Below are 24,943 nucleotides of genomic sequence, written 5' to 3' on the forward strand. Positions count from 1 at the left end.
AACTGAGATTGGTATGATATGTCGCCTAACTTGTTGTTCATGTTCCCAATTTGACCCTACAAGATCGGTGTTAGTTTTCTAACACATCTGATAGGTCGACCTGTTTTGGTATAATATGTTATACAACCTGTGATTTTCTAATTAAAAATGTAATTAAAAGGTAATTCACGTAATTCTATTATTCTATTGTCGCTTGAGAACCTTCCTTCATACTTCAAGGTCTTTATTATAAATTATTTTCGCTCTTCAATTCTTTCTCTTTTACGATACCAAAAATAGTTTTGCTCAAGTACCTACTTTCATGAGAGGTAGGACAGGTTGGACATGACGTGATTCTATTTAGATAAGTTTGAATATATTTTTAGTACCCGTTACTTATTGTTGACCATTGTTCCTAGGTGTTACGAGTAGCTATTTTAATGTTCATTACTTATTGTTGACCATTGTTCCTAGGTGTTACGAGTAGCTATTTTAATTTTTAATGAATCTAAACTAAGAATGTGAGAATGCAAACGTGTTGTTTTTATTCTTTTATAAATTAGAATGTGTGATACGTACAACAATGTATGTTTTACAGAATCCATAATAACAGAGCCAACAACACAGACTCACAACAACAGATACAAAATCCAGCTGCTAAAACTTGCAAAAAAAGTGTAAGTTAAAGTCTGAAAGTGTTAAGAAAAGGTGTTCTCAAAAATTTGACCTAGAAATAAAAAAGACGACATATTGTGCATTTTGTACGTTATGTTTCGTAAGTGTAAACGTTAACATAAAGAGAGAAACCACAACGAAAAATAGTAAAAATACATGTTACAATCTAGTTAAATAAGAGATTTCAGCGCTATTTGTTTATTGTAAGGTGTAAAGCTACACAATGGACTATCTGTCTTGCGCCCACCAGAGATATCGAAAATGAATTTATTTTCTTATAGCATCGAGTGAGCCCAGTTTGTGCCAGAAATGGCTGTCTTTGTTCAAGGACAATTTCAAAGGAAACAAAACCACAGTAGATATATTTAAACGGAGCCACATCCGTCAAATTTCCCTATCAAGGACACTTCCAGGATGTGACTAAAACAATTTTTAAAACTGTTATCATTTTAAATTCTAATTATTAAATTTCATTTCGAACCCAAAGTTATGATGTTTCACTTGAATCTTCAACAGAAGGAAGTGCGAATTTATAATGGGTGGTGGTGATGCTTCTAATCACTTCGTCATCTTTACAGTGTTGTCCGTCCGTACGTCACAAGGTGACTCAACCAGTTTGAATAATATCGCATGACGAAACTCGGGACAACCCGAGAATAGACTCGAAATGGATAACGAATAAAACGAACGGTTCGAAATAGTGGAAGACAACCTACACCCCATTCATGGTATGAATTATATTATGACCGGCATTAGCAGATTTCTATACTGGTACATATGTGTAATAGAGGTTGTCCTGAGTGTGAAAATATAAAAATTTATATTTTTATAATGTTGTAAAACACTGGACTCACTTGGAAGTACAAACTATGACGTACGACTATATTATCGAGAATAATATAATATAATGGTTTTGAACAACATAGAACCCACTGGTCCACCTTGGCTGTCCCAACCTATAAACTATAACTATTTTTTGAATTAATTTTAAAGGCATTGGCATAGTTATCTTGACTTCTCTTAAACTCATTTAAATTAACTGCCTCCAAAATATCCAAAGATAACTCATTCCAATAGTCAACCAACCTACTAGAAAAATAAAACTGTCAGCTAAAAAATGACTCCTACCCTGCCAAAACTTATGTTTGTGTTTCTTCTTCTACTATTGTCACTGTTAAGTATGAAAATTCAATGATGGATCATGTTTATCAATTCCTTTTAAAATCTTGCATACCTTAATCATATTTCCTCTAACTTTCCTTTTTTCAGGAGAAAATGATTTGAGAGATTTCAACCTCTTAGTCCCAGAAAACATTCTAGTAACCCTTTCCAATAATTCAATGACCTTCCTAAGGTATGAAGCCCAAGACTAAACACAACATGCCAAATGTTGCTTAATCAGTGACATATGTAAAGAAATTATAACCTCTTTAGACTTGTATTCAATATTTCTGTAGACACAACATAAAATTCTAATTGTCCTGCCACTAGCAACATCACACTGCTTGGACGACTTTAGAGACTGATCAACCATCACACCAATGACCTTTTCTTTCATAACATTGTTAAGGTTATTACTATACAAATTATACTAATAATTCAAATTATGATAATTTAGATGTACTACCATGCAGTTATTATAGTTAAAACCCATTTGCCATTTATTTTCCCAACTCACTAAATGATCTAAATCATTTTGTAAATCAGCAGCATCCTCTTCACAGCTAGCAACACCCAAGACCTTAATACCATCAGTAAATTTAAATATTATTTAACATTCTTTCGTGTGTGCCACTGATATAAGTAAAAAAAAGGACAAAGATCCTAAGATTGAGTTTTGAGGTACTCCGGTTGTTGCATTAGTCCAGTTTGACTGAACTCTATTTGTAACAACCCTCTGCTTTCTTCCATCCAGCCACTCTTCTACATAAATTGTTAATGTTTTATATTTTAAATGTTTATATTTTAAGCCATACTTTCACACACATCTTTATGATGTATTAATTTCCTGTTTCACCAACTTTGTTGATGTTCTATAATCTTCAAAATCTCTCATTCTAGTAGCCAATTTAAATTTCTTACATATCTGGTACGTTTCTTTAATTTTATCTTTTAAACTATTTGCGAGCCAACTTGTTATTTTTTACTTTCAAGTGTTTTTTTATAAGGGATATGTTTAGCCTGAATATTTAAAAAAATTGCAAATCTAATCACTTTCTCCAAATATCTCAGCTGCTGCTCAGTTTACAACAGGTAATTCTTGTCGTATCCATTCAAAATTTACTTTGTTTAATTTGTAACCAAGGTATTATTCCTTATCTTCGTATGCAGCAAGATATTGAAACTGATTGAGCAGACGTTCTTCAATTTTCACCCAATCATTTCTATATTTAAAGTTAACAATAAATCCAAAATAGAGTTGTTTGTAGAAGGTTCCTTGACAAATCAGTTAACAAAGCCATCTTGAATAGTTTTCAGAAACCTTTTTCCGTCACAGTTTGACTCTAGCATTTCATAATCTATCTGCCTGAAAGTAAAATCACCCATAATTATGATTTTATTGACAGCTGGAATCTTAATATTATTGTAAGTTTTATCCCTAATTTTATCAACGTCATTTTGTGGTCTGTAACAAATTACTACTAAAAGCTTTTTCCCTTTATATTCACTAATAGAAACTCAAGCAGATTCATCTCCCTGTTGTTACCTCAGATATCCTCAACTTCAACAGGATGTAACTCACATTTCACATTTCTCCTCTCTTTAGTAAGCTATCCTTATTAAACAGTCTGTAATAATGTATTTCAAAGAAATTTCGTCAAAATCATTTATATTTAAGTTTGTTTCAGTGATTCCCATCATATCAAAATCCTCCATTCCCAGCACTATAGCAGTAACAATTAAGCCTACCCTTATGACTACAGAAATACTCATTTCCCAAGCTAAACTTTTTATGACTGTTATTATTATTTTTATTAAGTTTATTCTCGTCCTGACCATTATCTACTCCAAGTTTAAAACTTCTCTTACAGCTGAATTAATAGTCCTAGCAAACAAGCCAACCTCTATATTATTTAAATCAAACCATCAATTCTAGAAAGTTCCTTTCTTTCATTGCACTAATCTTACATGTCCAACCAGTAATCTGCTCATCGTTAAATACTAACCTAAGCCTAGCGTTTAGTTCCAGTAAGGTACTAATAGCTGCTTTTCAACAGTTTTTCTGAGCAGTATCCCTGTCACAGTTAAATTATGGTATCATGTCGTCCAGAAATAAACGTCGGAATTATTAAGATGACATTTAGAAACTGATTAATGAGTTGGTTTAATCCAGCCTTTGTCGCTTGCAAGATGTCTTAATTGTCTGCTGTTTCAACTCTACTCAGAGTAAGTTTCGTAATCCCCAAGACAGCATGGACAAGAAGGACTTTCGTCTGATATTTCACTACTACTTCAAACTTGGACGAAAAGTTACCGAAACCACAAGGAACATCAGCCAGGCATTCGGCCATGGATCTATTACTGAGCATACAGTTAAACATTAGTTCCAAAGGATTTAACACAGAGAAGTATGGAAGGAAGCCATACTTAGATGAAACCACATTAAGGGAAGCAGTTGAGACAGACCCTCGTACAACAGTATGTGAGCTTGCAGAAAAATTAAGCATAAGCAAATCATGCATTGCCAACCACCTGAGTGCGATTGGAAAGATGAAGAAGTTGGATAAGTTGGTTCCACGTGAGTTGACTGAAGATCAACAAAATCGGCGTTATGAGACCTGTCAATGATGACGCTCCAAAAATTGAATGAATTGGGAATCAAGGTTCTGCCTCATCCATCTTATGTTCCAGACCTTTTCCCAATATATTTTTATTTTTTCAAGCACTTTGACGACTTTTGAATAATAAACGCTTTCAATACCAGGCAGCTGTAGAAGAAGCTTTCAGAGAGCTCACTGACCATAGAAACTCTGATTTCTACAGCAACGGCATAAACAGCATCATTACATGTTGGGAAAAGTGTTTTAAAGTAAATGATACTTACTTTGATTAAATCATGTTTTACAACACTTGTTTATACTTTTCTCAACTTCGCAGTTCAAAAATTACATTTATTTTTAGACAACCTAAGACTTTTCTTTAAATGCCTTTACCAACCCTTTGCACTTATTAATTAGCTCCTATGACTACCATTACATATAACATTAGTCCTTACATGCACCACAAAAGCTGCATCTCTATTAGTCTCGTTTATTATATCTCGTACTCTGTCAGTTATATCCTCTACTTGTGCCCCTAGGTGGCATAATCTAATTCTTGTCTCCCTATTCACTCAGAGACTATCCTATCCCCATGCGTTATAAAATAATCACCTATAACTACAACCTCTTTAAATTTATCATTCACGTCTTTCCCTTTGTTTTCCTTCGCTCCGATAATTCCTCGTCTCCAGCAACGAAAGGCTGATATATTTGTTCAATAGAACATGTTCCTTACAATTAAATCCACTACCTTTAGTTTTAACACTAGTCTTCCTAACGTCATTGTTACCTTATGTATCCCTACCTTTAGTTTTAACACTACTCTTCCTAACGTCATTGTTACCTTATGTATCACTACCTTTAGTTTTAACACTACTCTTCCTAACGTCATTGTTACTTTATGTATCACTACCTTTAGTTTTAACACTAGTCTACCTAACGTCATTGTTACCTTATGTATCACTACCTTTAGTTTTAACACTAGTCTTCCTAACGTCATTGTTACCTTATGTATCACTACTTTTAGTTTAAACACTACTCTTCCTAACGTCATTGTTACCTTCATGAATGTAAAAGTTTAAACTCCTGTTTAATTCCTTCTGCCTATTCCAACAGACTACACTTTATCTGTTGCAGCTACTTTAATTATGACTTCAACTTTTCTTCCAACCTATACATACAAATTACTCGTCTTTAATACCAGCTTTCTTAAAAGAACACGCCAGTCCCGAGTTCCCAAATAAAAGCCACTTATTGCACCCATCACACCTAAAAAACTGTGAACACCTATTTCATACACTAGTTTTAAAGATTGTATTTACGCTTGTTGCCTGGAAATAAATATTCAGTTATACCAAACAAATACCAATAGTCTATTGTTAACACTTACTTATAAGCCCAACGTTTAAACATCAATTATTTTACTTTTTATCACTAGCTTGTCGTAACACTATAATAATAAACTTTATCTTTAATTATATAAAACTTTGAAACATAACGTCATTAGAAGTGACAATAACTAGTCTTTGGTGTATACTTGATTTATATTATATTCCACCTATAACAATATTCAAACTAGTGGGTCTGAGTTCAAATAAACACATTAATCTTCAAAACACAATGAATAAGTCTTTATATTGTATTTATATTGAAAAAATGTATTAAACCTGATTTAAGATTTGCCAGTAATTTGAATTATAGCTAAACCCAAAGTACCCTTGCACTTACTAAGCCTACTATAACACTGTAATTCTTATTTTTATCGAACACAAGTTACTTTGAATTATAATATTAATATTAAATAATTTTCAAAAATATACAAGAACTTAATCTTTCAACATCTTATCTTTTCTAAAATTTCTAGAAAGCTAGGTATATATATAAAAAAAGGTTGAACTAACACGTACTTGAAGACTCTACCAGTGCCAAACTTGATTTGGTTAATTGGAGATCTTCAGTTCTAGTAAGGAAAGGCTTATAAGCACCCTCTATAAACATTTTATTGCATATCGTACAAATAAATCAGTGATCTAGGTTCTTTTCCACACCATCTTTGACAGAGTAAGCGTTTGTAGTGTAAGTGATGGGATTTGGAATAAAACGTTTCTCAAAGATTTCTCCAGTTTTTGACTAACTGAGCTGGAATTGTTTGAAAGTATGTTTCAGATCTGTTACTGATATACGGAATAATAAATGTCGCCTTTTTGTGAGGTTTAGGCCTAAACATTTGTGAACTGCTCATGTTAGCCAATCTGAAAAACAAACGTTGGTGACATTTAGTGTCGAAATTGGAGGATGTTTGTTTTTACTGAAAGGATATCTCATATTCTCGTAATGTCCCTCTTATGATAAAGTTCGGATAGGGAGGTGAAAACTAAAAATAAGGGCTTTTTGCAAGGTTATTATAAGTTTAACTTTAAACTTTTGTAGTTAGTGTTTCTTTTCCCTAGTATTCAATGCGAGTTTAACATCCAAAAATGTATTTAGCCTCGCAACACTTCTTGTAAACACCAGTAATGCCATCTATACACCACATTTGTGAAAGTAGATTTTTTAAATTTGCTGATATCTGTTTCCTATTGGAATCCTTCACATATGTCATGTATGTAGCGAAAATAACAGTTACCCTAGTGTATATAACTGTAACCCTAGAGCATATAACTGTTACCCAAGTGTATATAACTGTAACCCTAGTGTATGTAACTGTTACCCTAGTGTATATAACTGTAACCCTAGAGTATATAACTATTACCCTAGCATATATAACTGTAACCCTAGAGTATATAAATGTTGTCATAGTATACATAACTGTAAATAACTCTTACCCTGGTGTATATAATTGTAACCATTGTGTGTATAACTGTAATCCTAGAGTATAACTGTAATCCTAGAGTATAAAACTTTGACCCTATTGTACATAACTGTAATCTTCCACCAGCTCGACGACAATTCAACAGAATTACACTAAAATCGAGTTTCGAATCCCATAGTGGCCAGAATACAGATTGTGCAGCATTACGCTTAACAACCATGAGACCAGACCAGATCAGTCGAAACATCAACCATAAGATCAGACCAGAGCAGGCTATACGTCAACCATGATATTAGACCAGAGCAGTCTATACATCAACCATCAGACCAGACTAGAGCACGCTATACGTTAAACCAGACCAGAGCAGGCTATAACAGTAAAACAGATATTTTGAATATGAAACTTGTAGATCTTATTGTAATGATCGACAGATAAAATATACACTGATGGTCAAATTCTTAAGGCCAGTGAACACAAAGAAAAAATATGCATTTTGCGTTGTTAGACTCAGCTACTTATTTGAGTAGAGCTTCGAAAGATGAAAATAAGAAAAGGGAAAATAAAAATATTTTTTTTAGCATTTAATAGGGAAAATGTGAACACTATGAAATTAGCCTAATTAGTAAGTGTAGTGTACACTGTTACAAGAAGAGTAATCTTGTGGAGTAATTGTAGTGTACACTGTTATATGAAGATTAATCTTGTGGAGTAAATGTAGTGTACACTGTTATATGAAGATTAATCTTGTGGAGTAAATGTAGTGTACACTGTTATATGAAGATTAATCTTGTGGAGTAAATGTAGTGTACACTGTTACATGAAGATTAATCTTGTGGAGTAAATGTAGTGTACAGTGTTATATGAAGATTAATCTTGTGGAGTAAATGTAGTGTACACTGTTACATGAAGATTAATCTTGTGGAGTAAATGTAGTGTACAGTGTTATATGAAGATTAATCTTGTGGAGTAAATGTAGTGTACACTGTTACATGAAGATTAATCTTGTGGAGTAAATGTAGTGTACAGTGTTATATGAAGATTAATCTTGTGGAGTAAATGTAGTGTACACTGTTATATGAAGATTAATCTTGTGGAGTAAATGTAGTGTACACTGTTATATGAAGATTAATCTTGTGGAGTAAATGTAGTGTACAGTGTTATATGAAGATTAATCTTGTGGAGTAAATGTAGTGTACACTGTTATATGAAGATTAATCTTGTGGAGTAAATGTAGTGTACACTGTTATATGAAGATTAATCTTGTGGAGTAAATGTAGTGTACACTGTTACATGAAGATTAATCTTGTGGAGTAAATGTAGTGTACACTGTTATATGAAGATTAATCTTGTGGAGTAAATGTAGTGTACACTGTTATATGAAGATTAATCTTGTGGAGTAAATGTAGTGTACACTGTTACATGAAGATTAATCTTGTGGAGTAAATGTAGTGTACAGTGTTATATGAAGATTAATCTTGTGGAGTAAATGTAGTGTACACTGTTATATGAAGATTAATCTTGTGGAGTAAATGTAGTGTACACTGTTATATGAAGATTAATCTTGTGGAGTAAATGTAGTGTACACTGTTACATGAAGATTAATCTTGTGGAGTAAATGTAGTGTACACTGTTATATGAAGATTAATCTTGTGGAGTAAATGTAGTGTACACTGTTATATGAAGATTAATCTTGTGGAGTAAATGTAGTGTACACTGTTACATGAAGGTTAATCTTGTGGAGTAAGTTTAGTGTATACTGAAACATGAGGATATATCTTAAGGAGTAACAAATCGTGTGGAGTAAGTATGGTCAAAATCGCACTAAATATGAACATTACAGTTTATCTGTAACACAGTTAAACTATAGTACTGTGATAATACAGTTAAGCTACAGTACTGTGTTCATACAGTGAAACTGTAGTTCTGTGTTCATACAGTGAAACTATAGTACTGTGATAATACAGTTAAGCTACAGTACTGTGATAATACAGTTAAACTATAGTACTGTGATAATACAGTTAAGCTACAGTACTGTGTTCATACAGTGAAACTATAGTACTGTGATAATACAGTTAAGCTACAGTACTGTGATAATACAGTTAAACTATAGTACTGTGATAATACAGTTAAGCTACAGTACTGTGTTCATACAGTGAAACTATAGTACTGTGATAATACAGTTAAGCTACAGTACTGTGTTCATACAGTGAAACTGTAGTTCTGTGTTCATACAGTTAAACTATAGTACTGTGATAATACAGTTAAGCTACAGTACTGTGATAATACAGTTAAGCTACAGTACTGTGTTCATACAGTTAAACTGCAGTACTGTGTTCATACAGTGAAACTGCAGTACTGTGTTCATACAGTGAAACTGCAGTTCTGTGTTCATACAGTTAAACTGCAGTACTGTGTTAATACAGTTAAAATATTGTGTTAAAGTTCAGCAAACAGCTAATATTTTGTGTGTCCCCATTTTACTTTAATAACTGTAGACAGTTTTTAATGCATCGTCTCAATATATTTAATCAAATTGTTCTGTGGAATTGTTGTTTCATTGTAGACAGTTTTTAATGCATCGTCTCCATGTATTTAATCAAATTGTTCTGTGGAATTGTTGTCCCATTGTTTTTTTGAAAGTAAATTTTGATTTATCAAGTCTTGATATATGAAATCACAGATCTATTGAACTGGGCTAAGATCGGGTCACTACGGGGTCATTGCATTATTTGAATGTCTCCAGAAGCTTCTTTCTTAGCAAAGTAATTTTGTGTAGGTTTTATGATTGTCTGTGGTCATTATATTTTTGGTAGTAGAATCCTTTATCAAATCACTGGGTATACCGTGACGGACCAGTATCTGATGTAACTTGTACAGGTTCATTATTCCATCTGTTTTACAAGTATTTCCTTTAAACCATCATCACACTGTCTCCCCCATACTTCATGGTAGGTGTTATTCATCGAGGTGAGTATCTTTCACCTTTCTTTCGTCGAACGTATAACCTACGCTTTGAACCAATTATTTGAATATTTATCTGTCCATAACACCCTCTTACAATAATCAACAGTCCAGTTGTTGTACGTTTTAGCAACTTCCAGTTTCTTAACAATATTTGGAGATCGAAGTAAAGGCTTGTTTAACTGTTACACGACTAAATATTCCATTCTAGGTGAGACTTATTGACACAGTGTATATTGGCAATTTTTTGTCATTTGTTACATGATTGTTTATCTCATGCTTGAGATCAGTAGCAGTTTTCCTTCTGTCCTCAAGGCTGCAAAAACAAAGATACTTAACATTAGTATCATTGAGTTTAGGTGTTCTGTTTTTTCCTTTCTTATTTTCTAATCTATCTCATGTTCTAGGCTGTACTTGTCAGTTTTTAGGGAGCATTTCAAGTCTGCAACGATTTGTCGGAGAGTTCAACCAGCATCACGTAAACCTTTGATACAAACTCTCTGCTCTACTGATCACGTAAACCTTTCATACAAACTCTCTGCTCTACTGACAATTTTCTATACCTTTTGGACTTCGACATGACAATAAAACTTAATATATAATATTAAACACTTTTGTTTAACAAGGTTTATTCATGGAGTACTAGTAACTTGATTTCTTCTTGTATATACTGGTACCATACGCCATCTTTATGCTACCTTCTTTCTACATAGTTAACACAATGCATGGGGTAACATGACCTAAATTTGATCACTATGTTCATTCAACCAGAACTCTTATGACATATCCTTGGTACAAGTATATGGAAATCTCAAAGAATGGCAACCATATTCACCTTGACTCATTAAGCTGTCAACAATGTTCAATGAAGCATTGTTACAGTGTTGAAATTTACATTCTCTAATGGCATGGAACAATTAGCCTCGTCAAATGGAAAGAATAACAAAATATACTCTTGTCCTAAGACTTCTGCACGGTAATGTAGTTCCATTTAAGTCAGGCCTTTGAAAGCTTATGCATTAAGAGTTTTTGTTTTGTTTTTTATACGTTGACTTCTCTCCTAATTTCCATCGGACAAGATCTTAAAAGTTGGTGAATCCCCATGATAACTTGAATATCATAGTCTTTCATACCAGATTTGTTTTAAAGTTAAACACGTTTTTTTCAGCCATCTAGTGACAGGTTTAATATACGTAGAGCTGAACTAGTACATTTAAGGACTTTTGACGTCTCAGCCTGAAATCTCATAACGCTAAAAATCGGTTTTCAACATCATTGGTAAGGAATATGTAGACAGTCCATTGTGGAGCGTTGCGCTTAACAACAAACAAAAGACATTTAAATTCATAAACAAGTTTCGGTAATGTTAGGGACAGTATTCTTTTATTGAATCACAATAAGTTTTATCAGTTTAAAATATGATGTAAAATCACTCATGTTCTATTTATGAATAAGTTCAAGGAAAATAACTGCGTCGTTGTTTCTTTATTAACATCACGTGTTTTTCCATGTGTGGTGATGCAATTGACGTTGGCAAAAGACAGCACGTGGTTCGCCGCCTCCAGCTTCCTCTGAGCTGTCTGGTATGATGTTATTAATAAAATTTATTAGAAAAAAACATTTTTTTCCTAAGAAAATGTTTACGTTATTCAGTTGTTCGTGATTTCTTTATCACCAATTCTTTACTTGGACAGTAGTGGAATAAGTAAAACATAAAATAAAACTATTAAAGTGAACATTTTGTTTACATGTTTGTTTTTTGAATTTCGCGCAAAGCTACACGAGAGCTATCTGCGCTACCCGTCCCTAATTTAGCAGTGTAAGACCAGGGGAAAGGCAGCTAGTTATAACCACCCATAGCCAATTCGTGGGCCATTCTTTTACTAACGAATAGTGGGATTGACTGTAAAATTATAATGCTCCCACGGCTGAAAGGGGGAGCATGTCTGGTGTGACGGAGATTCGAACCTGCGAGTCGTTCGTCTTAACCACCTAGTCATGCAGGGACGTCAAATAAAGTAACTGAAAGTTAAAATACATGGAAATTTATATAAAAAAGAACTGTATATGGAAGGTTATATGTAGAGGTACTGGGTATCTGAAAGTTATATGTAGAAGTAATTAATGTGTTGACCAGGACTGTAATTAAATCCACTACTGACGTATGTATGTAGTTACTGTTGATTTACGTACTTAATATAAGTATTTGTTTTGTACAGCTATACACTCAGCTATTTCCGCCGCCTTTGACACGTAGAATCAAATACCGGATTTTAAACCTAAGCCTCACATCAATGTTTGTATATGGGTAATTTCCTGGTTTCCTTCGATTATTCATTTGTTTCCAATGACACTAGGTACAAGAGATATCTTCACCTTGGTAAGTCTAGATAAATAATCTCACAGCATTTCCAGGAAATAAGTGGATGAATATTATTTAATAAAAGGTTATTAAACACGGTTTGTAAATCTGTGTCAAAATAGATACACATGTGATAGAAACATGTCATATATATATATTTCTTTCAGAAGAAGCATTGTGATATACGATTAACAAAACAAACCTCAACCATTGCCCAATGTTCAGGCCATCAGTTGAAATTGTGGGTGATGCTGTTTATAGTCTATTCTAATACAGCACTCACGACCGAACCCAACGACAAATGAACGACATAACATGGCACCGAGCATCACGTGTCATTGCTTGCACCTTCTGTTATTGTGCTGGTTCCAAGTCCATGTACCTTGATCTATCTTTTCCAATGCCTCTTTTAAGCATCGTCCCACTATTCAGACACCTCAAGAAATACCCTGTAGAGTGGTTTACAGAATCCTCGATGTCGTATTTCCACTGCATCACAACTCCAGCTTTTAACATAATACTCCCAAGAAGGTATCCATACCTGAGTGACTTGCTCTTACACAGTAAGTTTAAATGTTAACACCATATTTCATTCTTAGCTATATTTCACTATATGCACTCATTGCCCTATTATCATAGTCATAGGACGAAACGCTAATTGTGATGTTGAAACATAGTAGCTCCCTTTAACACCAGACAACTTCATAACTTGATAACTTTAATCTTTCTCAGAATCGTTCCTTCTTTCAGACTCGATGCTTTCATATTCTCTATCAATTACATATTTCTCTGTGTCCTCACAAGCCATAAAAGTGTACTGTTTTATAACATTAAATACTTCATTATACCTCCATATGTACCTGTCTCTGCCTACATCTTCCAGAGCTCCCGTAGAAGAATATTCTGGACACTTCTCAACCATTCTTACTTTTCACCTCACTAAATTAATTGGACTAGCAAATTCGTCATACACTGCTCTCAGCACAAAGATAGGTCTAAATGACTCCATACTCCAACTGACATTGACTTTGCTAAACCTAAGATACTGCCTGTTACTTCTTCGGCCTTTCTAATTTCTTCTTTTACCATTTTTGTACGTTCTTCCACGTTACTTTACAAAAATAACACCTGACTTTTCTAACCTAAACCCCTCCTATCCTTTTGTGCTGCTTCTAGAATATCCTTCATTGCTAACATACTTTCCATATGTGTAACCCATGTATCTACATCCCACTTCCTGTCCGTATTGTATATACATCCCACTTCCTGTCCACGTTGTATCTACATCCAAGTGTCCTGTCCGCGTTGTATCTACATCCTACTTCCTGTCCGTGTTGTATCTACATCCCACATCCTGTCCGTGTTGTATCTACATCCTACTTCCTGTCGTGTTGTATCTGCATCCCACTTCCTCCGCGTTGTATGTACATCCCACTTCCTGTTCACTTTGTATCTACATCCAACTTTCTGTCCACGTTGTATCTACATCCCACTTTCTGTCCGTCTTGTCTCTACATCCCACTTTCTGTCTATGTCGAAGTTATGCCAATATTTGTTGATAACGTTATCCTTTGTTTTTCCAACATGATAAAAAGCTTAGCTTTAACAACTTTTTTATTCTTCCATTAATGATATATGTGAAATTACAAACTTAAAAGTATCTTCATAGTTCACCCTGAAGCTCCTGGGAACCCTGAGCAATTTCTGTCTTTCTATAGCCTCAACCAGGGATATAGGTATATCATAGACCTGTAGAGGCCAAAAAGCCCTTGGTAAGAGACCAAACTAAAGACACCAAACCTTACATAGACTTTTCAGGTATAATAGGTTTTCAATAGTCTCAAATCATTCACATAGATTCTGAATTGTTTTCCCTCTAGATCTATTTGAAAGGAACAAAGAGTGCCCAAACTCCTAACATATTGTCCAAACGCAGTTGAAATTCTTTCACCATAAATGAAGAAATTACATGGAATGACCGTGTTTTTTCCTAATGGCCAAACTCTTACTTTTCTTAGTTTTAAGTTTCATGTGACATCATCTTATCGCCTTATGAAGTTTTGTAAAAACTACGTTAACCCTAGTGTTACATGGAGATATGACAGTGATATCATACATGAATGCCCTCAGGGATGGTAGTCCCTGATTTGCTCCAGTTAGAATCCCAGAAATCTATTGGTCTTTTTTTTATCACTATTTCCATATCCAAAACAAAAGATTAGTAATGAAATTGCATATCCCATAAGCATATGTAGTTTCAATGGTTGTCAAGTGGTGGTGAATCGTCTAGTCAAAACATTTATCAAGAATTTGTGTTAACACTGAATCACAATTTTTTGAAGTTCACAAATTACGCAAAAATGTTCCCAAACCAAATCAGTCACTTTAAGGTATAATGAAGAATAAACATTTGTTAGCACTAAATATCCAACAGTTAAAGTATCCTTTGTTAGCACTAAATATCCAACAGTTAAAGTATCCTTTGTTAGCACTAAATATCCAACAGTTAAATTATCCTTTGTTAGCACTAAATATCCAACAGTTAAATTATCCTTTGTTAGCACTAAATATCCAACAGTTAAATTATCCTTTGTTAGCACTAAATATCCAACAGTTAAATTATCCTTTGTTAGCACTAAATATCCAACAGTTAAATTATCCTTTGTTAGCACTAAATATCCAACAGTTAAAGTATCCTTTGTTAGCACTAAATATCCAACTGTTAAATTATTTTTTGTTAGATCTAAATATCCAACAGTTAAAGTATCCTTTGTTAGCACTAAATATCCAACAGTTAAATTATCCTTTGTTAGCACTAAATATCCAACAGTTAAATTATCCTTTGTTAGCACTAAATATCCAACAGTTAAATTATCCTTTGTTAGCACTAAATATCCAACAGTTAAAGTATCCTTTGTTAGCACTAAATATCCAACTGTTAAATTATTTTTTGTTAGATCTAAATATCCAACAGTTAAAGTATCCTTTGTTAGCACTAAATATCCAACAGTTAAATTATCCTTTGTTAGCACTAAATATCCAACAGTTAAATTATCCTTTGTTAGCACTAAATATCCAACAGTTAAATTATCCTTTGTTAGCACTAAATATCCAACAGTTAAAGTATCCTTTGTTAGCACTAAATATCCAACAGTTAAAGTATCCTTTGTTAGCACTAAATATCCAACTGTTAAATTATTTTTTGTTAGATCTAAATATCCAACAGTTAAAGTATCCTTTGTTAGCACTAAATATCCAACAGTTAAATTATCCTTTGTTAGCACTAAATATCCAACAGTTAAATTATCCTTTGTTAGCACTAAATATCCAACAGTTAAATTATCCTTTGTTAGCACTAAATATCCAACAGTTAAATTATCCTTTGTTAGCACTAAATATCCAACAGTTAAATTATCCTTTGTTAGCACTAAATATCCAACAGTTAAATTATCCTTTGTTAGCACTAAATATCCAACAGTTAAAGTATCCTTTGTTAGCACTAAATATCCAACTGTTAAATTATTTTTTGTTAGATCTAAATATCCAACAGTTAAAGTATCCTTTGTTAGCACTAAATATCCAACTGTTAAATTATTTTTTGTTAGATCTAAATGTCCAACAGTTAAAGTATCCTTTGTTAGCACTAAATATCCAACAGTTAAATTATCCTTTGTTAGCACTAAATATCCAACAGTTAAATTATCCTTTGTTAGCACTAAATATCCAACAGTTAAATTATCCTTTGTTAGCACTAAATATCCAACAGTTAAATTATCCTTTGTTAGCACTAAATATCCAACAGTTAAATTATCCTTGTTAGCACTAAATATCCAACAGTTAAATTATCCTTTGTTAGCACTAAATATCCAACAGTTAAAGTATCCTTTGTTAGCACTAAATATCCAACTGTTAAATTATTTTTTTTGTTAGATCTAAATATCCAACAGTTAAAGTATCCTTTGTTAGCACTAAATATCCAACAGTTAAATTATCCTTTGTTAGCACTAAATATCCAACAGTTAAATTATCCTTTGTTAGCACTAAATATCCAACTGTTAAATTATTTTTTGTTAGATCTAAATATCCAACAGTTAAAGTATCCTTTGTTAGCACTAAATATCCAACAGTTAAAGTATCCTTTGTTAGCACTAAATATCCAACAGTTAAAGTATCCTTTGTTAGCACTAAATATCCAACTGTTAAATTATTTTTTGTTAGATCTAAATATCCAACAGTTAAAGTATCCTTTGTTAGCACTAAATATCCAACAGTTAAATTATCCTTTGTTAGCACTAAATATCCAACAGTTAAATTATCCTTTGTTAGCACTAAATATCCAACAGTTAAATTATCCTTTGTTAGCACTAAATATCCAACAGTTAAAGTATCCTTTGTTAGCACTAAATATCCAACAGTTAAAGTATCCTTTGTTAGCACTAAATATCCAACTGTTAAATTATTCTTTGTTAGATCTAAATATTCAACGATTTAAATCATCTTTTTTGTTTCTTGAATTGCTGCCAAATCATGCTGAAGACACCCTGAAGATCCCAATATTTCTGCCTTTTGTACTGATATTTTATGTAGCCATGCCAACAGGAATCTGGCCAGCCTGTTGGCACATACACTGAAATAAATTTACTGTCCACATTAAGCAGTGGCATCAGTTGGAAGTGTTCCAAGGTTTTAGTTTTTCTTCTCTTCGCTATAAACCATTCATCAGTTACACAACCCATTTTTCATATCTTATCAAGCAGCTTTGCCAATATTGTTGGGACGTGTGGGTATTTCCTGTAAATCTCATAGTTGGTTAAATTAGTTCCAAGGACAGTTCTACTTCTCTCTTAGGCGTTTTTCACAACCCGATCGATCTTTTCAAAGCTGATGTTACCTACATTACACTCATGTCCTAGTCTGGTTGGTCATCCGATTCGAGATCAACAGTTCTATTCACATCACCGTATATTATCCACAAATGCACTTTAACCTCTCCTTTACTAGCCCTCAGTTCTAGCTAGGCCTGGCATGACCGGGTGGTTAAGGCATTGGACTCGTAATCGGTTGCGGCTTCGAATCCCCGTCACATCAAACACCCTTTCAGCCGTGGGAGCAATATAAGGTGACGGTCAATCTCACTATTCATTGGTAAAATAGTAGCCCAAATGTTGGCGGTGAGTGATGATGACTAGCTGCCGTTTTTTTAGTCTTACACTACTAAATTAGAGATGGCTAGCGCAGGTAGCCCTCGTGTAGCTTTGCACGAAATTCTAAACAAACCAAACCAGTTCTAGCTCAAAGAGTCTCTTCGAAAAACTACGTGAATGATTAAAAAATATTTCAGTTTCCTACATATTTTCCCCACTTTCTAGGACTGCTTCATCGATTCTTTTGATTTTAACTCTCAACTCATGTAGTTAAGCGAGGTTTTTCCCTTCTTTTTACCAACCACACAATTACGTAGCTACTTTTTAAACGTTCTTCGCTGTTTTCTTAATTTCTCATTTAAAACTTGTCACCTATTCACCAGCTTACAGCATGGTTATCACTTTCCTTTGCTCAATATTTATCTCTGATAATGACATAAGTAACCTTGGGTAAGAGTTTCTTTTCTTTCTCGTTTGAACCCTGCTCTAAGAACTTCAGTAGTATAGTAAATTAGATTGTCCCATTCTTTTGACATCAGAGGCCACTTTATCCTATTTCTATGCTCCTCGTGGTGCTTATTAAGAACATGTGTTGACCACTGTGGTTCACTACAGAGATACTTACCCTAGCTGTATCACATGGTTCATGTTTCCAGATTACCACTGTGGTTCACTACAGAGATACTTACACTAGCTGTATCACATGGTTCATGTTTCCAGATTACCACTTCTTTGTACGAAGGATCTTAATGACTTTCTGACGTAAACTGCCGTTGCATTTCAAAGACGCACTGCTCTACACGATAGAAACGTGATAGATAATGTTACATTTCAAGATGATACACGATAGAAACGTGATAGATAATGTTACATTTCAAGATGATACACGATACAAACATGTGATACACATATATATATTTACCTTTCAAAACGTACTGCATTACACGATACAAACATGTGATACATACATATATATTTACCTTTCAACACGTACTGCATTACACGATACAAACATGTGATACACATATATATATTTACCTTTCAACACGTACTGCATTACACGATACAAACATGTGATACATATATATATATATATATTTACCTTTCAACACGTACTGCATTACACGATACAAACATGTGATACATATATATATATTTACCTTTCAACACGTACTGCATTACACGATACAAACATGTGATACATATATATATATTTACCTTTCAACAAGTACTGCATTACACGATACAAACATGTGATACATATATATATATATATTTACCTTTCAAAACGTACTGCATTACACGATACAAACATGTGATACATATATATATATTTACCTTTCAACACGTACTGCATTACACGATACAAACATGTGATACATATATATATATATTTACCTTTCAACACGTACTGCATTACACGATACAAACATGTGATATCAATGCCAACTTTGAAGAACGTACTTCGATGCATCATAGAAACATGTGATATATACATATTACCATTAGGATGTTTTTGCATTACGTCAAGCTTCAATTTACTGTATTCGATTTTATTACATACGTATTAAGTTTTAGTACAAAGAGCTATAACTGTATTCAGTTTATAATAGCAATCGGTGAGTATTATACACTTTTAACTCAGAAATTCCCAAACTAAGCGCCGCGGGATATTTCAAATTTTCGAGTAAAACAGCGATATTGACATCTGTTGGACACCGCTCGAACTACTAGCTCGAGGTAGTTCACAGTTTCAACTTTAGACGCGCTACATTTCTTTCGATGACATTCTCGAATGTTAGATACGTTTTTGTTTAATTGTACTTTCGGCTGCTTCAGTAACTTCTCGAACTTTCCAGTTTCTTAAAGTTTGTATATAAATACCTGTTGACTCTCCGGGTCCATCAGTGATCGAAATAACTGAGGGTGTTGTGATCATGTGTCTGCAAAGTGCAGTGAATTATTTTGTTGATTTTTAGTCCCTGTGCATAAAAACTGAAAGATTTTTGAACATTAATAAGAAGTGTGGGAGTGAAGAAAGGGATGGTGAACCACAGACCAGTGACAAAGTTGTGAAGAAACGGAAATATTGGAAATATGAGGACAGTTATCTAGGTTTTGGTTTTACTTCAGAAGATGTCAGTCATGAAGAATGTCCACAGTGTATATTATGTCTGAAAGTTTTGGGTGCATGTTTTCATGTAAATTAAAACACCACTTAGAGACCAGTCATCCTAACATGGTATAGTAAATTGGTAGTAAATACTGTGATTATTTTACCAGAAAGTTAAAATAATTGAAAGAACAAAAAGGTACATTTTTGAAACAAGCGTCAATACCAAGCAATTTATATGCAAAAACGGCTCGTTTGGGCTGAGAAAACACTTTTATATAGAAGAGCGAACAACGTTTCGACCTTCTTTGTGAACCTGACGATGACCGAAGAAGGTCGAAACGTTGTTCGCTCTTCTATGTAAAAGTGTTTTCTCAGCCCAAACGAGCCGTTTTTGCATATAAATTTCTCAACAAGTGGGTTTCTCGTCATCACTGATTAATACCAAGCAATGTTTTGCTAGCATCCTACATGGTGGCATATGGAGTCGGGAAATGTAAACAGTCTCACACCATCACAGAAGAACTGATTTTACCGGCTGCAGGTAAATTATCACTTCAGGCTCAACATTTCTTTGAAATCGTTGACACTTTTATGTGTGAAAACAACTTAGACTGCACTAAATGGCGTGTGTACCGATGGTGGTCGCTCTATGTCGGGCTGTTACGGAGGATAGCAGGCACTCATAGGGAGCAAAGCTACTGATGCACTGTGGACCCACTACATAATCCACAGGGAAACCCTTGTATCAAACCACCTGAGCTCTCCACTGAAGCTAGTCCTGGAAAGTGTGTTGAAAGTGGTGAACATTATAAAAACTGGTAACAGAAAGCGAGTTTTGTTTTAAAAAACGGTGTGAAGATATGGGTTCTGAGAACATATCTTTGTTGTACTGCTGTAGCTCGCAATGGCTCTCCCGTGGGAATGCACGGTCCCGTGTGTTTGAATTATGACAGGAACTTTACTCTTATCTCGAAGAAGAATAATACATATGTGCTAAACATTTCTTGGATACTGATTTTTGTTAAAACCTGTGTGATCTCTTCAAAACACTGAATGTGTCTGTACAGGGAAGCGACACGTACATTGTGAAACTCGCAGAGAAAGTTTCAGAAAAAAGCTACTACTATGGAGAAAAATAAATAAACATGGTGTCAAAGACTGTATCTTCCTATTGTAGCAGTTTGTTACATCCAATGAAGTTGATTTGACCCATAAACTAATCCCCTGTTTTCTCCTGTTTGTTACATTCAATGAAGTTGATTTGACCCACAAACTAATCCCCTGTTGCAGCAGTTTGTTACATCCAATGAAGTTGATTTGACCCACAAACTAATTTCCTGTTGCAGTAGTTTGTTACATCCAATGAAGTTGATTTGACCCACGAACTAATCCCCTGTTGTAGCAGTTTGTTACATCCAATGAAGTGATTTGACCCACAAACTAATCCCCTGTTTTCTCCTGTTTGTTACATCCAATGAAGTTGATTTGACCCACGAACTAATCCCCTGTTGTAGCAGTTTGTTACATCCAATGAAGTGATTTGACCCACAAACTAATCCCCTGTTTTCTCCTGTTTGTTACATCCAATGAAGTTGATTTGACCCACGAACTAATCCCCTGTTGTAGCAGTTTGTTACATCCAATGATATTGATTTGACCCACAAACTAATCCTCTGTTGCAGCAGTTTGTTACATCCAATGAAGTTGATTTGACCCACAAACTAATTCCCTGTTGCAGTAGTTTGTTACATCCAATGAAGTTGATTTGACCCACAAACTAATTCCCTGTTGCAGTAGTTTGTTACATCCAATGAAGTTGATTTGACCCACAAACTAATTCCCTGTTGCAGTAGTTTGTTACATCCAATGAAGTTGATTTGACCCACAAACTAATCCCCTGTTTTCTCCTGTTTGTTACATCCAATGAAGTTGATTTGACCCACAAACTAATCCCCTGTTTTCTCCTGTTTGTTACATCCAATGAAGTTGATTTGACCCACAAACTAATTCCCTGTTGCAGTAGTTTGTTACATCCAATGAAGTTGATTTGACCCACAAACTAATTCCCTGTTGCAGTAGTTTGTTACATCCAATGAAGTTGATTTGACCCACAAACTAATTCCCTGTTGCAGTAGTTTGTTACATCCAATGAAGTTGATTTGACCCACAAACTAATCCCCTGTTTTCTCCTGTTTGTTACATCCAATGAAGTTGATTTGACCCACAAGCTAATCCCTGTTTTCTCCTGTTTGTTACATCCAATGAAGTTGATTTGACCCACGAACTAATCCCTGTTGTAGCAGTTTGTTGCATCCAATGAAGTTGATTTGACCCACAAACTAATTCCCTGTTGCAGTAGTTTGTTACATCCAATGAAGTTGATTTGACCCACAAACTAATCCCCTGTTTTCTCCTGTTTGTTACATCCAATGAAGTTGATTTGACCCACAAACTAATTCCCTGTTGCAGTAGTTTGTTACATCCAATGAAGTTGATTTGACCCACGAACTAATCCCCTGTTGTAGCAGTTTGTTACATCCAATGAAGTGATTTGACCCACAAACTAATCCCCTGTTTTCTCCTGTTTGTTACATCCAATGAAGTTGATTTGACCCACAAACTAATTCCCTGTTGCAGTAGTTTGTTACATCCAATGAAGTTGATTTGACCCACGAACTAATCCCCTGTTGTAGCAGTTTGTTACATCCAATGAAGTGATTTGACCCACAAACTAATCCCCTGTTTTCTCCTGTTTGTTACATCCAATGAAGTTGATTTGACCCACGAACTAATCCCCTGTTGTAGCAGTTTGTTACATCCAATGAAGTTGATTTGACCCACAAACTAATCCCCTGTTGCAGTAGTTTGTTTCATCCAATGAAGTTGATTTGACCCACAAACTAAAATCTGGTTTTGAGGAGCACCTGACACAGCTCAGTGACTGGTTTGAAAATTACTTTCCAGAAGATATGGAGAAGTTTGCATGGATCCAAGACCCATTCAAGGCTAAGACCTCATCGGAATTTACCCTCTGTAGAAGAAGAAAATCTTATTGAGCTGTTTTGTGACAAGACTTTAAAAACAAAACGTGTCAGCATAGAACGAGTTCAGGATTTCAATAAAAGATGAATACCCGTTGCTAAGTGGTAAAGCTCAGCGAATCCTAAATCCACTTCTGATGTCACATGTCTACAAATCTGGGTTTGTGGCGGTTACTGTGGTAAAAAGTAAGTGCCGAGCGAAAATCAGTGTGGAACAGGAAATTAGTGTGGCGGTGTCCAATCTGATTCCAAGGCTTGAGAAGCCGTGCAATGCTCAATAGGTGCACACAATCCGTCAGTAATTGTGATTATTTAAGAATGAAATAAAAATATTGTTCTTACTTTCAATTTACATGTATTATTCTTTCAAACGGCTACTAAGTTGTTAAGACATAAATACTTATTAAGTATTAAGTTGTTTGGATCTAACTATTTAACAAACAGAACGGTTAGGTTTTCATTTTTGTCTAGGGTCGTCGTGACAAGAATTACTGAAATACTAAGGGCGCTGTTAATCGAGAAAATTTGGAATACGGTGCCTTAACTGTGGCCCAGCATGACCAGGTGGATAAGATACTCGACTCGTAATCTGAATGTCACTGGTTCGAATCCCCGTCACATCAAACATGCTCGCCCTTTCAGGGGCGTTATAAAGTGATGGTCAATCCCACTATTTGTTAGTAAAAGAATAGCCTAAGAGTTGGTGGTCGTGGGTGGTGATGACTAGCTGCTTTTCCTCTAGTCTTACACTGCAAAATTAAGGATGGTTAGCGCAGATAGTTCTCGTGTAGCTTTCAACGAAACTAAAAAAAACAAACATAAAACAACCAAGCCTTAACTGTGCATTATATATCATGGAGTGAATATTATGGTTGCGCCATCTGTTATTTTGTAAATAAACTATATAGATTTTTGTTTCAGTTGTCTTTTACTTAATATGTCTATACCTGTATATTTTGTGTAAAAGAAGGAATAAAGAATTAAACATATATTCCGTGTATTTAATGCTTAAGTTACACACTAAATCACAAAATAGTTATTTGGGTTGGGATAAAGCTAAATTAAAAAAAAAACAAACTTGCCCACGGTTGAAAAAAAAATTCTTCCATTTAAAATTATAGTCCTAATCATTTGTACCAAAGGTCTTTCAAGAAACTTTCTAACGATCTATTTAATTGTTTACTCTAAAGCTTATAATAATACGTTTAGTTGTTTACTCTCGTTTAATAAAGAAATGTTAAATCTCAATTTCAAGAGTCGTTGGAAGAAACTCATTTCTTAATAAAGTGATGCGTTGTTTGGTACGAGCAAATCGCCAAGGCAACAAACTGATATTGAACAGGAGACAGTTTTCATTAAATGATTATTTTAAAACAAGATCTCTTTATCTTACGCAGAAACAAAGAGGCGATTATAGATGGCATGACAAGAAACAAATATTTTAATAACATTTTCTTGAGGGTTGAGGGGGTTCCTTTGGAAAGTCTGGAATATGCTGTAACCAAAACATGCTTTTCATATGATGGTTAAAGCATTTCAATGGTTAAACACACGAACAACGATTATTTTTATCTTTGATTCTCAAATCCCATTATGCGACCTTTTCTCATTATAAGTGTAAGATGGTGTATCTTCTTTTTCTCGCGGAAGGTTATTACTACCATCATTACTGTCCTTGTTATGTGCGAATCTATTTTGTCGAGTACCTCCGCAACAACTTTGAACTTGATTTATGGTTTCAGCTCAACAAGGACTGGGGAGACTGCACAGTTTCCAATATTGCATGTGTAGGTAATCTAGGGATTAATAGTGAATGATGACATACCGAGGTGCAGTAAAGTTCCAGTCACGGCCAGTGGACCTTGATAGTTTGAAGGTAACGTAGCTAGAAGTGCTGTCAGTAAATGTGGGGCTACTGATGACGCTGTGGACCCTCGTAACTCTGTCAGTCTTTGTCCGATTTGGAAACTGTAGGTTTTAATCATTAGATGTCGCTGCATGCTACACCAAATATGGTGTTAAATCATGGGTATTTCATACCTGATTTCTGCTACCGAGAAACCTCTGTTTCAGTTTGGTTTGGTTTGAATTT

General features: G+C 34.4%; 1 protein-coding gene and 1 long non-coding RNA gene across 3 annotated transcripts in view; both read left to right on the forward strand.

Moving 5' to 3' along the window:
* Positions 1–24,943, forward strand: part of LOC143230010 (transcription factor AP-4-like) — a 127,876-nt gene that overhangs the window by 71,737 nt on the left and 31,196 nt on the right. The window lies entirely within an intron of this gene.
* LOC143230012 (uncharacterized) lies at positions 919–23,840 on the forward strand. Of its 2 annotated transcripts, none has more exons than XR_013016182.1 (2): positions 919–1,382; positions 23,323–23,840. It is a non-coding gene; the product is annotated as an uncharacterized LOC143230012 (long non-coding RNA). The 2 variants fall into 2 exon arrangements; XR_013016183.1 differs by lacking the exon at positions 23,323–23,840 and adding an exon at positions 7,354–7,716.

Source organism: Tachypleus tridentatus, chromosome 10 (genome assembly GCF_004210375.1).
Source record: "Tachypleus tridentatus isolate NWPU-2018 chromosome 10, ASM421037v1, whole genome shotgun sequence".
Classification (NCBI taxonomy): Eukaryota; Metazoa; Arthropoda; class Merostomata; order Xiphosura; family Limulidae; genus Tachypleus; species Tachypleus tridentatus.